This window comes from Pleurodeles waltl, chromosome 6 (genome assembly GCF_031143425.1).
Source record: "Pleurodeles waltl isolate 20211129_DDA chromosome 6, aPleWal1.hap1.20221129, whole genome shotgun sequence".
Taxonomy (NCBI): domain Eukaryota; kingdom Metazoa; phylum Chordata; class Amphibia; order Caudata; family Salamandridae; genus Pleurodeles; species Pleurodeles waltl.
Window position 1 is genome coordinate 173,544,693 of NC_090445.1, and position 14,437 is coordinate 173,559,129.

The following is a 14,437-nucleotide window of genomic DNA, read 5'->3' on the forward strand; positions in this document are numbered from 1 at the left end:
TAATTGCACTTACGTAGTGCTTACTTCCTTGAAGAGGCACTGTAGCCCTTTAGTGGGAGAAGCATCCTATCTGGAACCCAAGGTTAAATGTCATCATTATTAGAGGGTGTGTAATACAAAAGGCCATATACTGTATAGGTTGTAATAGATTTGTATTCATACAATGCATGATCTGTGTCGATTGTCTTGCTTAACTTTTTTGCCATGAATCAGTTCATGGTAGGAGGCCTACACACCTTAATATACAGCCAACTCTAAATATTTGCATTGGGAGTAATGAGACAAAATGAAGGTGCAAGAACAAATTGGTAAAATTTTGTTGTGACCACTTTTAAGCATAGGTAGGTGAATCTTGAAGACACTGCACTTGTTAAAGTGGGACGAGCGCATATGAACTGGGAGTCGCTTTCATAGGTATGAGTGGCTGAAATGTGTGGAATCGTGATTCAACAGAGGAGTTTCAGAAGGATAAAAAGATTCAAGTTAGTTGAGTGAAGGAAGGAATATGTCCTTTAATCATTCAAGATAGGCACCTAGGGGATAGAAACTACTAATGCTAGTTTTAAAGCTACAAACGATCTATTGTGACCTATATTTTTTCTATTGGAGATAAACATCCTATTTGGGTAAGATAGTAGGTTATAGGAGCTTGCTTATGAAAGTTGAAAAGACTTCTTGCAAGACAGTGTTAGTACTTTGTGCAATGGAAGAAATAAGTACTGAAGAAGACCATTTAGATTGTCACTGCAGCAATACAACTTGCATTGTTTAGCATACAGTATGGGCAGCTGTCCAGTGATGAATGGCTATGAGGCAGTGGCAGACTTTGTATTGGAGCTCAGGGGTGAATGTTGGGTAGGAAAAAATGTGTCAGTGGCATGCAGCTGATAAGACAAGGTAAATGAGGAGATGGCCTGGTCTCTGGTGTATTAGAACGGGGGGCACCAGAACTGAGCCTTGAGAAGCACACCCTGCAGTGGAGTGGCAGTGTTTAATTTGAAATGGTGGTTGCCAGTGGGGGCCACCGGCACTCATTTTTGGGGGAATGGCACTTATTTTTCGGTGATCGGACAATTAGCAGGGTTGGACTGGGACAGAAAATAGGCCTAGGTACCAAAATAAAAGTGGCCCTTATTAGCGAAGTAGATAGCTAAAGAGAAATAGTAATTTCAGGGAAATCAATAGTAAAAGCCGGCCCACCTGGCCATGAAACTGGCCCACAACTGCTAAAAACAGGCTGACGCACTGCTCCATCAGACCAGCCCATAGGGCACTGCTCGATTGCCCCATAGGCCAGTCTGACCATGACTAAGAGCAAAATGAAGGAAAAACACACAAATTGACAGAGAGAGGATGAGAAAACCATCACAAAGGGAGAAAGTAGGAGTCTGCCAGAGTGAGGTAAAGGCAGTGGTGGCCGCCGCAAATCTTAAGGGGAGGGCGACGGAGGGGGGAACGGCAGTGCCTGGCAGTGGATTAAAGAGGCAAGAGGTAAATTTAGGACAACACAACCTTGGCATTTGATGGGCTGACATTCAGTAGCACCCGACATGGCATCCGAGTAAAACTCTGGGCACTGGCACTCATTCTTTCACAAATTAAGTAATCAGAGTAGGACTATAGAGTGACAAGATTATACAGAAAAGAATTGATAAGAGACATAGCCAGAAACCCATTGAATTTTTTGTCACTTACGCCTCGAGTGGTGATTGCTGAAAGGAGAGTAGCAGGTTTACTAATGTGGGTGAAAGGAGAAGGAGCATAAACAAATGGTATTTCTTTCTTGTGTGTAGCTATGAATACGTTTGACACGTGATGAAGTGTATTTGTAGTGGAGTGTAACTTTCTAAAGAAAGATTGGAAGGTGTTAATTGGGATGTGGGAAGTGCACTTCATTTGTACCACTTCCAGCTCCCGCATGCTTATCCTGGAAAGTAAATTCAAACCTTCGATGATCATTAGGAAGATTCAATTTGTAGTTAGCAGCACCTCCTGATTACATTTGCACTGGTAACCTGCACAATACATAGATGGGAGGGAAACCAGCCAGCCCCACACTTCTCCTTCTTATGTTTTTAAGCTATAGCAGGTCTCCAGGCACTACATGGAATAATATAGTCTCTCTTCTCTTTGTGGAAAAGAGTGTTATGCAGCAGGTGCAGGGCTTCCGTTCTGTATCAGGAAGTACTACACCTCTTCTGCGTACACACCCTGTGAAAACATACTCGTAGTTAGAAGCTAGCATTCAGGAGAGGAGCAATTCGGCACGCACTCTTTGTTGGCAGACACTCATAGCAAATAAAGTGGCTGCATTGATTACCTGCACCCATTGCTTCTGCGAGACATCTTACACTTGATACACGTCTGTGTGCAGAGCAGTTTGGAGCTTTGTGGCTCAGTCAGGTGGGTCCTCATTACGCGTCACAGAGGATTCAATTTGCCTCCATTCACAGCTCCTTCTACTCGACAGCAGTAGGAAAGTGGTTTGGTATAGATCTACTCGACATTTTAGCTGCCCACCTTGAGTTAATGAAAAGTATGGCCTGGTATGTGGAGATGCTGGTTAGTGTACACATTTGACATACATTTCATGTAGGAAAGAAGGTCCTGCAGTATTCATTAGCTGGAGACGTTTCAGTAACAAACAGGGCCCCTGGTGACAACTTTGGTGTCAAAGTAAGGCTTATTGTTGTTTTTTTTTAGCAAAACTAACCACTTTGTCAAACTTGGATGTTACTTTATATTGTTTCTCAACTCTGTGCTAAGTTGTGCTGACAAGTTCACCTAAAGGTGTGTGGGTCAACCAGACCGAATGAGTTTCTCATAAAATATATAATATAGGTTGAAAAATAGATGGCAGTGGGTTAATCCACTTAGGCCCTTATTATGAGTGGCCTGTTATTTCCTCTGAGCCCGGTAACCAGCATTATCAACCCCATCTGCATTATGAATTTAGTGGGAGCACTGCCACTCAGTGGTATTCCACACAGGATTTTACCTGCTGAAAATGGTGAAGGCTAGGGTGGAATGCTCGGGACATATATATAGAAATTGGCAGAGTAAATCCAATTCCCCCAGTTTATTCCCCAAACACTGACAATCGCTGTTAATTACGCCCTCTATAAAGTTACTGGGACTTCTGGTATTCCAGTAAATCCGAATAATTGGAAGGTTCGATGGCATCTGTCGCTGTAGATACACATGGTATGCATGAGCTCGCCATCTGGTGTTGGGTCGGAGTGTTACAAGTTGTTTTTCTTCGAAGAAGTGTTTTCGAGTCACGGGACCGAGTGACTCCACCTTCTGTGCTCATTGCGCATGGGCGTCGACTCCATCTTCGATTGTTTTCTTTCCGCCATCGGGTTCGGACGTGTTCCTGTCGCTCCGAGTTTCGGAACGGAAAGATAGCTGAAGACGGAAGATTTTCGACGGTATCGTTGCGATCCGGTTAGAGATAGACACATACAACGACGCGTTGAACATCGAAGCGCTTCGGTGCCCTTCGGGGTAGATTTCGGCACCCCGTCGGGGCCTAGTCGGCCCGACCGCGTGGAGGACAACGCCGATGGAACGGACCCCGTTTCGATTCTGCCCCGAATGCCACAACAAATATCCTTATACGGACCTACACTCGGTCTGTAATCTGTGCCTGTCACCCGAGCACAGCGAAGAATCCTGTGAGGCCTGTCGGGCGTTCCGGTCCCGAAAAACTCTGCGCGACCGTCGAGCGAGAAGACTCCAGATGGCGTCCACGCCAAAAGAGCGTCGACAGTTCGAGACAGAAGAGGAACAGGAGGAATCCTTTTCCATCCAGGATTCAGACTCCGACGAGCTACACTCTACAAGAACTGTGAGTAAGACGTCGAGATCAAACCTTAAAAAAGGAAAGAAGGCCCAGGGGACGCCACTGCCAACCGGCCATGGCTCCACCCAAATTCTCGGTGACCAACAATCGGCACCGAAAAAGGCCCATTTAGTGTCGAGATCGTCCGACTCCGGTCGAGACACCGGCACGCAGCCTCCTCGAGACCGAGAGAGTGCTAAACAGAAGCATCGACACCGAGAGTTCGGTGTCGACACGGATCGACGCCGAGACAGTGGCGCCGAAGACCATAGAGGCCAAGAATTTTCGGCACAGGAAAAAAGGAAGGTTACCTCGGAGCCGAAAAAACAATCGACAGGGGTTTCGGAGCCGAAAAAAGCGACATCAGACCCTGTTTCTGGCTCCTACACTGAAGAGCATTCTATGTCTTCTCAAATGAAGAAACATAGATTTGAACAAGAACTGCAATCCACTGACGTGGATCACACGCAAAAGCGTATCTTTATTCAGCAGGGGACTGGGAAGATCAGTACCCTTCCACCTGTCAAACGAAAGAGAACGCTTCAGTTTACTCCTCAGCAACAAACAGCACAAAAGGTAACACCTCCTCCCTCGCCTCCACCTGTAACTCCGGCTTCGCCAACTTACACCCCGTCACATTCGCCAGCTCACACCGCCATGAGCCACGATGACCAAGATCAGGATGCGTGGGACTTGTACAACGCACCAGTGTCTGATAACAGCCCAGACACATACCCAACTAGGCCATCACCACCGGAAGACAGCACAGCCTACTCACAAGTGGTGGCTAGAGCAGCACTATTCCATAATGTGGAACTACACTCGGAACAAGTAGAGGATGATTTTTTATTTAACACCCTCTCTTCAACCCACAGCTCCTACCAAAGCCTGCCGATGCTCCCAGGCATGCTACGCCATGCAAAGGACATTTTCAAGGAGCCAGTAAAAAGTAGGGCAGTGACGCCTAGGGTGGACAAGAAGTATAAGGCGCCTCCTACGGACCCTGTATTCATCACCTCTCAGCTGCCACCAGACTCTGTGGTGGTAGGGGCTGCCAGAAAAAGGGCAAACTCACACACTTCTGGGGATGCACCTCCCCCAGATAAAGAAAGTAGGAAGTTCGATGCAGCCGGGAAGAGGGTTGCTGTCCAAGCAGCAAACCAGTGGCGCATCGCAAATTCACAAGCGCTGTTAGCGCGATACGACAGAGCCCACTGGGATGAGATGCAGCATCTCATTGAACATCTCCCAAAAGATCTGCAAAAGAGAGCAAAACAGGTTGTTGAGGAGGGTCAAAACATTTCCAACAATCAAATACGCTCCTCCATGGATGCAGCAGACACGGCCGCAAGAACCATTAATACGTCGGTTACCATCCGTAGGCACGCATGGCTCAGAACGTCTGGATTCAAGCCAGAAATTCAGCAGGCAGTGCTTAACATGCCAGTAAACGAAAAACTTCTGTTCGGACCGGAGGTCGACACAGCCATAGAAAAGCTCAAGAAGGACACTGACACTGCCAAGGCCATGGGCGCACTCTATTCCCCGCAGGGCAGAGGATCTTATAACACCTTCCGCAAAACACCTTTTAGAGGAGGGTTTCGGGGTCAGGCCACACAAGCTAGCACCTCACAGTCCGCACCGCCCACCTACCAGGGACAGTACAGGGGAGGTTTTCGGGGCCAGTATAGAGGGGGGCAATTCCCTAGGAATAGGGGAAGATTTCAAAGCCCCAAAACCACTACCAACAAGCAGTGACTCACATGTCACACACCCCTCCCACACAACACCAGTGGGCGGGAGGATACGTCAATATTACGAAGCATGGGACAAAATAACTACAGACACATGGGTCTTAGCAATTATCCAGCATGGTTATTGCATAGAATTCCTGCAATTCCCTCCAGACATACCACCAAAATCACAAAATTTAACAAAATACCATTCACAGCTTCTAGAGATAGAAGTTCAAGCACTACTGCAAAAAAATGCAATAGAATTAGTACCAAGCACACAAATAAACACAGGAGTTTATTCACTGTACTTCTTGATACCAAAAAAGGACGAAACACTGAGACCAATTCTAGACCTCAGAGTAGTAAACACATTCATCAAATCAGACCACTTTCACATGGTCACACTACAAGAAGTGTTACCATTGCTCAAAAAACACAACTACATGACAACCCTAGACCTCAAGGATGCATATTTCCATATACCAATACATCAATCACACAGGAAATATCTAAGGTTTGTATTCAAAGGAATACATTACCAATTCAAAGTATTGCCTTTTGGTTTAACAACCGCTCCAAGAGTATTCACAAAATGCCTAGCAGTAGTCGCTGCACACATCAGACGGCAGCAAATACATGTGTTCCCGTATCTAGACGACTGGCTAATCAAAACCAGTTCGCTCACACAATGCTCAAACCACACAAATCAAGTCATACAAACCCTCTACAAACTAGGGTTCACCGTCAACTTTGCAAAATCAAACATTCTGCCAAGCAAAGTACAGCAATATCTAGGAGCCATAATAGACACGACAAAAGGAGTAGCAACGCCAACTCCACAAAGGATCCACAATTTCAACAGGGTCATTCAACACATGTCTCCAAACCAAACAATACAAGCAAGAACAATACTACAGCTCCTAGGCATAATGTCCTCATGCATAGCCATTGTCCCAAACGCAAGACTGCACATGAGGCCCTTACAACAGTGCCTAGCCTCACAGTGGTCTCAAGCACAGGGTCACCTTCTAGATCTGGTGTTGCTAGACCGCCAAACTTACCTCTCGCTTCTATGGTGGAACAGTATAAATTTAAACATAGGGCGGCCTTTCCAAGACCCAGTGCCAGAGTACGTAATAACAACAGATGCTTCCATGACAGGGTGGGGAGCACATCTCAATCAACACAACATAAGAGGACAATGGAACATACATCAAACAAAACTGCATATAAATCATCTAGAATTATTAGCAGTTTTTCAAGCACTAAAAGCTTTCCAACCAATCATAACCCACAAATACATCCTTGTCAAAACAGACAACATGACAACGATGTATTATCTAAACAAACAAGGAGGAACACATTCAACGCAGTTAAGCTTGTTAGCTCAAAAAATATGGAAGTGGGCAATCCACCATCAGATTGGTCTAATAGCACAGTTTATTCCGGGGATCCAGAATCAGCTGGCAGACAATCTCTCTCGAGATCACCAGCAAGTCCACGAATGGGAAATCCACCCACAGATTCTGTACACCTACTTCACACTCTGGGGAACACCACAAATAGACTTATTTGCAACAAAAGAGAACGCAAAATGCCAAAACTTCGCGTCCAGATACCCACACAAGCAATCCCAAGGCAATGCCCTATGGATGAACTGGTCAGGAATATTTGCTTACGCTTTTCCTCCTCTCCCTCTCCTTCCTTACCTAGTAAACAAATTGAGTCAAAACAAACTCAAACTCATTTTAATAGCACCAACTTGGGCAAGACAACCCTGGTACACAACACTGCTAGATCTGTCTGTAGTACCACACATCAAACTGCCCAACAAACCAGATCTGTTAACGCAACACAACCAACAGATCAGACACCCGGACCCAGCATCGCTGAATCTAGCAATCTGGCTCCTGAAATCCTAGAATTCGGACACTTGCAACTTAGCCAAGAGTGTATGGAAGTCATAAAGCAGGCCAGAAGGCCATCCACTAGACACTGCTACGCAAGTAAGTGGAAAAGATTTGTTTGGTACTGCCATCATAATCAGATACAACCGCTAGATGCAACTCCAAAACATATAGTAAATTACTTGCTCCATTTACAAAAAGCAAAGCTAGCCTTCTCTTCTATTAAAATACACCTTGCAGCAATATCTGCATACCTGCAAACTACCTATTCAACTTCCTTGTATAGGATACCAGTTATCAAAGCATTTATAGAAGGGCTTAAAAGAATTATACCACCAAGAACACCACCTGTTCCTTCATGGAACCTAAACGTGGTTCTAACAAGACTCATGGGCCCACCTTTCGAACCCATGCACTCTTGCGGAATACAATTCCTAACCTGGAAAGTTGCCTTTCTCATCGCCATTACATCTCTAAGAAGAGTAAGTGAAATTCAAGCGTTCACAACACAAGAGCCTTTTATACAAATACATAAAAATAAGGTCGTCCTACGACCTAATCCAAAATTTTTACCAAAAGTTATTTCACCATTCCATCTAAATCAAACGGTAGAACTACCAGTATTTTTCCCACAGCCAGATTCTGTGGCTGAAAGAGCACTACATACATTAGATGTCAAAAGAGCATTAATGTACTACATTGACAGAACAAAGAACATCAGAAAAACTAAACAGCTATTTATTGCATTCCAAAAACCTCATGCAGGTAACCCAATATCAAAACAAGGTATAGCCAGATGGATAGTTAAATGCATCCAAATCTGCTACCTTAAAGCAAAAAGACAACTGCCCATTACTCCCAGGGCACATTCAACAAGGAAAAAAGGTGCTTCAATGGCCTTTTTAGGAAACATCCCAATGCAGGAAATATGTAAGGCAGCCACTTGGTCTACGCCTCACACATTCACCAAACACTACTGTATAGATGTGCTATCCGCACAACAAGCTACAGTAGGTCAAGCTGTATTAAGAACTCTATTTCAGACAACTTCTACTCCTACAGGCTAAACCACCGCTTATGGGGAACTAACTGCTTACTAGTCTATGCATACCATGTGTATCTACAGCGACAGATGCCATCGAACTGAAAATGTCACTTACCCAGTGTACATCTGTTCGTGGCATCAGTCGCTGAGATTCACATGGACCCACCCACCTCCCCGGAAGCCTGTAGCAGTTCAGAAGTTACCTTCAATTTTGTACATTTGTATATATTACTTAATCCTTTAATAGGTACATACTTACATTTTTCATTGCGCGGGCACTATTACTATAGTACAACTCCTACCTCACCCTCTGCGGGGAAAACAATCGAAGATGGAGTCGACGCCCATGCGCAATGAGCACAGAAGGTGGAGTCACTCGGTCCCGTGACTCGAAAACACTTCTTCGAAGAAAAACAACTTGTAACACTCCGACCCAACACCAGATGGCGAGCTCATGCATACCATGTGAATCTCAGCGACTGATGCCACGAACAGATGTACACTGGGTAAGTGACATTTTCATTAGAGGGATTTCTACTGGCCAATCATAATGAGGGCTACAACGAGCCCTACAGAATACATCAGTTATGAGCAGCCTCCTCAATTGGTGTGATATTTGTCATAGTTGACACATGACCAGGGAAGCAGATATTATTGCCATTGGCATTCCTGTAGCTCACGTCGAGGTACAGAGAAATGGACCGACGTACATATTATCAGAAAGTAGGGAGGGTGCTGAGAGGGGAGAAGGATGTTCACATTTATTATACCAGTGAACCAAAACCAGTGTAGGTGATAACTTTTAGTAAATGAAGGTGATCCCTAATCTACAGAACTGTGACTGCTCCAGGGTATACTTCCTATATGACAATCTGATTTTGAACAACAGACTATCGTTGCTCTGAAGGGAAAGTTTGAGGACACCTCATTGAGAAGTGATAATGAAAGCCTTTGACGTATAGACACAAATATCCTAAGGCCCCTCTTGCTAGTGACAGCCACCACTCCAGTGATACATTGCTTGTCTAATTTAGACTGCATCACCTAATTTTGATACTCATGGTTTTGTTTTCCGGAGACCCACAGGTATGAAGTTCTGGTTGATAAGCTCAAGTGAGTAGGTTTCAGACAATAGCTCATGAATTTATGACATAGCACCAGGGTATTGTTATGAGACTGGTGCATTTAAACATGGTACATGGCATGGAGGAGCACATTGGTGAGTTTTTGTGATAATCAGCATTAGGCTTGAAGTACAGTCTGCAGGATCCTTCTAGTAAATTTGGGACCACCACCAACTGCTTTAGTAGAGCCAAGCAGGAAGAAGAGCATTAGAGATGGCTTGGTTGTGCCAACAATAGTGTCCTCACCGTGAAACTCGCCTGCAAGAATTGCCAAGGAGACATTTCAGTCTCTATGTAAAAATGACAAAGTCAACTTTATTATGTATGAGTCGAATTAACCTAGAATTTCTCATCATTGTGTGAACTGCGTGCTACGGTTGATTTTTGCATTTATCCTGAAAGTGAGCAGACAGAGCAAGTTCAAACCTGAATTCCTAAATGTATCTCTTGAAGTGGTAGACTTTGCAGGATAGTGCAGTAGAAGACACTTTGCCCATCGGAATTTACTGATGACCTCAGGTGCATTATGAAGAGACAGAGAGGTGAGATATGATTAGCGATCACCAGACATCATGTGGTAAAGATGACAAATATACCACTAGAATACCTGAGCTTCAAGTCTGGCATCCTCATTTAAACAAATTGTCTGATCCTTGGTAAATCTCAGAATTTGTACACTACAGAGCCCTTGTCTGCTCAATTAGGACTGCCTTAAACTAAAGTTTAGATTTGATTTTGTCAAATGGACAATCCTGTGAGCTTTTGCTAACCAGTCATACTGGTCGCATTTAACCCTAAAGGGGAAAAAGTCTATGGCTACCTTCTAAACCACAAACCTTACCCAACTTGTGGCTATTTAGGGGTATATCTTACATGAGCTACACGAGACTGCTGTTATTAAATCTGCCAGCACTGAATACTGAGGCAGTGTAATCTTGAAGGCATCTCGGGCCTCTTCAATCCATTTACGGCCACCCCTGCCCCTTCAGCTCATCCTGCAACTTTCTACTTTCTCCCTTTATGACGCTTTTTAGATTTGTCTTCTTCCCTCTTTACCATAAGTGTCTTTTGCTCACAGCAAATGCTTGAGGCATAAGAATAAGCCCCGGCCCTCACAAATAAGTGCCGGTGCTCAGCACCGGAAACAACAAGCACAAATTAAGCACTGCAAGAGAGGCTATAAGTGGCATTTCCTGAAATCTATCTGCATGGCTATTAAATGACTTTTGCTTTAAAAACGTGGCTGACTTTTTGCTATTTCCCTGCTAACCTGGATCTTAACTTCTCTCTATTGACAGGGACTGAAAGCAAGTACACCTTATAGCCCATTGTGTTCTTTGTAAAATCCTCACAAAATTCATGAGTACCCTACCTAGTGCAGGCCAACTTTCACCTCTCACAAAAGCGAAATCGCATCTACACAACAAACTATGTTTGAAATTTAAACTAGGTTTTCAAAGGGATTTGCGACACAACGCAGCCGATGACATAGAACCAGGAACTTAACTCACTGACTTGATATTACGAACCTCTGAAACAAGGACACGTTGCTTCCACTTCCTACACCTCAATGACATTCATGTGCCACGATCTACCCATACAGGGAAATGTGAAAATGTCAGAATAATGGCTCCCATTGGATTGTAAAGAAAGAGCTGTCCTGTCACTAGGGAGCGCAGGCCTTAACAGGATTGAAAACCCAATTCTGAAGTTTGGAGGCTTCAATTTTGCTAAACGGCAGGGGTCCACGACAGCATGAGCCTGAAATCAGTAGAAGGAGCCACAAAACCTACCTGAAATTATGTCACCCCATGAATTACGAGGCTTAGGTTCAATTACCCCTTCCAAATAAAAGTCCCTTCTTGCTGGGCCGCTACAGAAGCGAGCAAGGTAATATAGTACTCAATAAGAAAGGCGGATTGGCTGTCAGGATTGAGGTGTCTTCATGGGTTCCAATCACAAAGGCTATCCTTTCTCCATAACCTTCGCATCACATTACATGCAGGTGGGATTCTTTAGTCTACAAATTTTTATGGCTGAGGTGAAAGTTATTTTGCTAAGACTGCTCCCCATCATTCAAATCTATTTTGGGCTAATTCCCGCCCTTCGCTGATGGTGGATGTCGGCTGTTGCTTGCCGTGTCCTTTGCAGCGAAGACCTGCACACTCATTCGTGACCTATCTGTATGATCTCCAAGCCCTCTGGAGAGAGGACTCCTGTTCATTATTGTATATTTTTAATTGAGCCGGAAAATAAATGGGTATTAAGGGAACATTTGTATTAGTCAGACTGTAACTCATTTCTGCTCTTCACACCACTAATCATGTATTTTTCTTCAGGGCTTGTTTAATAATTGTATCTCTTTGAGATGCATTTGCATTTCTTTAAAATGATTGTATTTGAGGAGAAGGGACTGTCTCTGTATTCCTTTAAGCGTGTGGCCTCAACACTTTCCCCAGTGACCTGTAGTTTTTTTCTTTTTCTTTAAAAAACATGTTTTTGTAATTAATTTTTAGCCAGTGATTTCAATTTACTATTGGCTTGCACTGAAACGGTTTTGCAAGAAAGTAATGTGAACCAAAGAAAGAGTAACTGTAGGGATAACCGCTGCACTTTTTCACCCACCCATTCTCCGTTCCTCTTCCGGGTCATATTCAGGTCTAAACATAACATTCATTCTACAGAGGGATGATATGACTTACTTGCCTGTGGGCAATGGAGTGGAAATGACATTATCTCTGCCCCATTGATCTGCAATGGTCGCATACACAGCACGAAGCTGGTAATAAAGGGGAAAGTATGTTTTGCTATTTTCAAGTTTAGGTAATTTTTAGATCCAAAAGCACATATTCTTCTAGAGCTAACTGACATTTCTTCTTTTTACAAACTTGTACAGTGTCGATAGCCTGGTAAGCTGTTCTACGCTTTTAGGTTTACCCCCAAACAAATGCTCCATCCCAAAATGACCAAATAGAATTTAGTGACCGCAGTTTGTATTTCATGGTGCAGTTCTTCCGGGTCGGCTTCCAGCTTCACCCTCCTCCCACCCAGTCTCTGTTAACCCCCACTCCTTTTCCTCAATATAAATATTGCAATTGTAAATACCAGGACACATCTGCAGGTTGGCAAGAAATCTCAGAGGTGTTATGTTCTAGATGACTTGACCAACCATCCTGTGGCTGGGTGAGGCATCACTAGGTTGATATTCAACGGAGGAAGAAGTCTGTGACTGCTGGTACAGGCCATATGTTTCCCTTAGGTGGGACTTCCTGTAGGAGTTGTTAAATCAGCAGTGTTATAAAAGAAGTTTCCGTAATCTGTTATCATCTCATTTACCATTTTGCCATACCCCGAAGAGGGGAAATATGCTGTGAGAATATTCCTGCTTTAACACTTTATACAGGAAGATCCGCCTTGTGAAACATGGACCTGAAATTCACACCTGATTTATCTATTTATAAAATGTTGAAACCTTCTTTCCCGAATACAAAAGAAAAATAATCTCTGGATGGGCTACAGAGAAGCAGCAATAAACAAAAATGCGTATATCGGTTTTTCTTTCTTTTAAATATATATTTAGAAAAATGTAACAAAAATCCAAAAGTATACGTATGTCAGCGTTTTGGTTGCTTGGCAGTGCTTCATATCTGAAAGGTAAATGCCGTTGCTATGTCATATCCTACATTTACAAGTTTCATGAGAACATGAAAGCCCTTTCATATTTTTCTCCAACTTGTGGCCCTCTTGGAGGAACAAGGGCATCCTCATGGTCTGTGCTCTGAAAGCAGAGACACGTGAATGGCATCTATCAAGTGAGAATTCATCAGAGCTGCAGGGGTAGTCCCTAGAGGACCTAGAGCCTCCATCATGGCTGTATCTCTGGTACCACTGTCCAATCTTGGCTCTACAAACAGAGGGCAGTGGGATCTATATTCCTGCTGTCTTCCATAAAAGAATGCAATGTCATACACCGAACCTGACATCCTATGAATCGGGAAATGTGGAGGTGGCAGAAAAACGGCGGTGGCACACATACCTTTTCTTTAAACCTATTTCTATTTCTGTGTTTTTCTTGTCTGTTTGGCATGCATTCAAGCCACAGACGGTGAAGGATATTTTTACCACTACCAAGAAATGTTAAAAAATAATACTTTGTAAAAGGAAAGACTGAAAACCCATTAGAGAGATCTGGCAATCCTAGTGGCAAACCCAGGGGCTGTATGTATTATAAGAAGTCTACAGCTGACCAACGATGGAACATTTTACCTCTCGCTGGTTGACTCTGGCTTTAGGCGGAAGATTGTCTGAAAAAGGTTGTGAGGAGTCCCTCAAAATTCCATTACAAAGACCATCCTATATTCAAGGAGGTCACTGTCTGCTCACTCCTGAAGGGTGGCCCACCTTGGCTCAACCACCCAAACCTAAGCTAGCAGAACCTGGCGCTCTTGTTTTGCACTGCACAGTCTGCTCTGAATATCCACTTAGCATATACATGTACTAACTATTTAACTTTATCTTTACCTCTAATCTAGGGTTCCGAAGTAGTGTGCTACTTTCTGCAAAGCGCTTCAGTGCCTCGTCAGGGGTAGTAAACACTGTATAAATGGAATTTACAATGACAAATGAAGACCTTGGATTGGATAGTGTCTTCCTGAATGGTAAAAGCCCACTACCAGGGTGCTGGAACTCCCAGAAACTTGAAACTGGAGTTGGGTGGCAGCCGACTGAGATCTGGTGGTGCCTAGGTTGTGTAGGAGCTCTTATGGCTATATGTGTGCATC

The 14,437-nt window shown here is 43.9% G+C and overlaps 1 protein-coding gene across 1 annotated transcript in view; it reads left to right on the plus strand.

Annotated features, from left to right (window-relative positions):
* The window catches only part of RND2 (Rho family GTPase 2), a 178,143-nt gene that overhangs the window by 102,667 nt on the left and 61,039 nt on the right, over positions 1-14,437 (plus strand). The gene's annotated exons all lie outside the window — the stretch shown is intronic.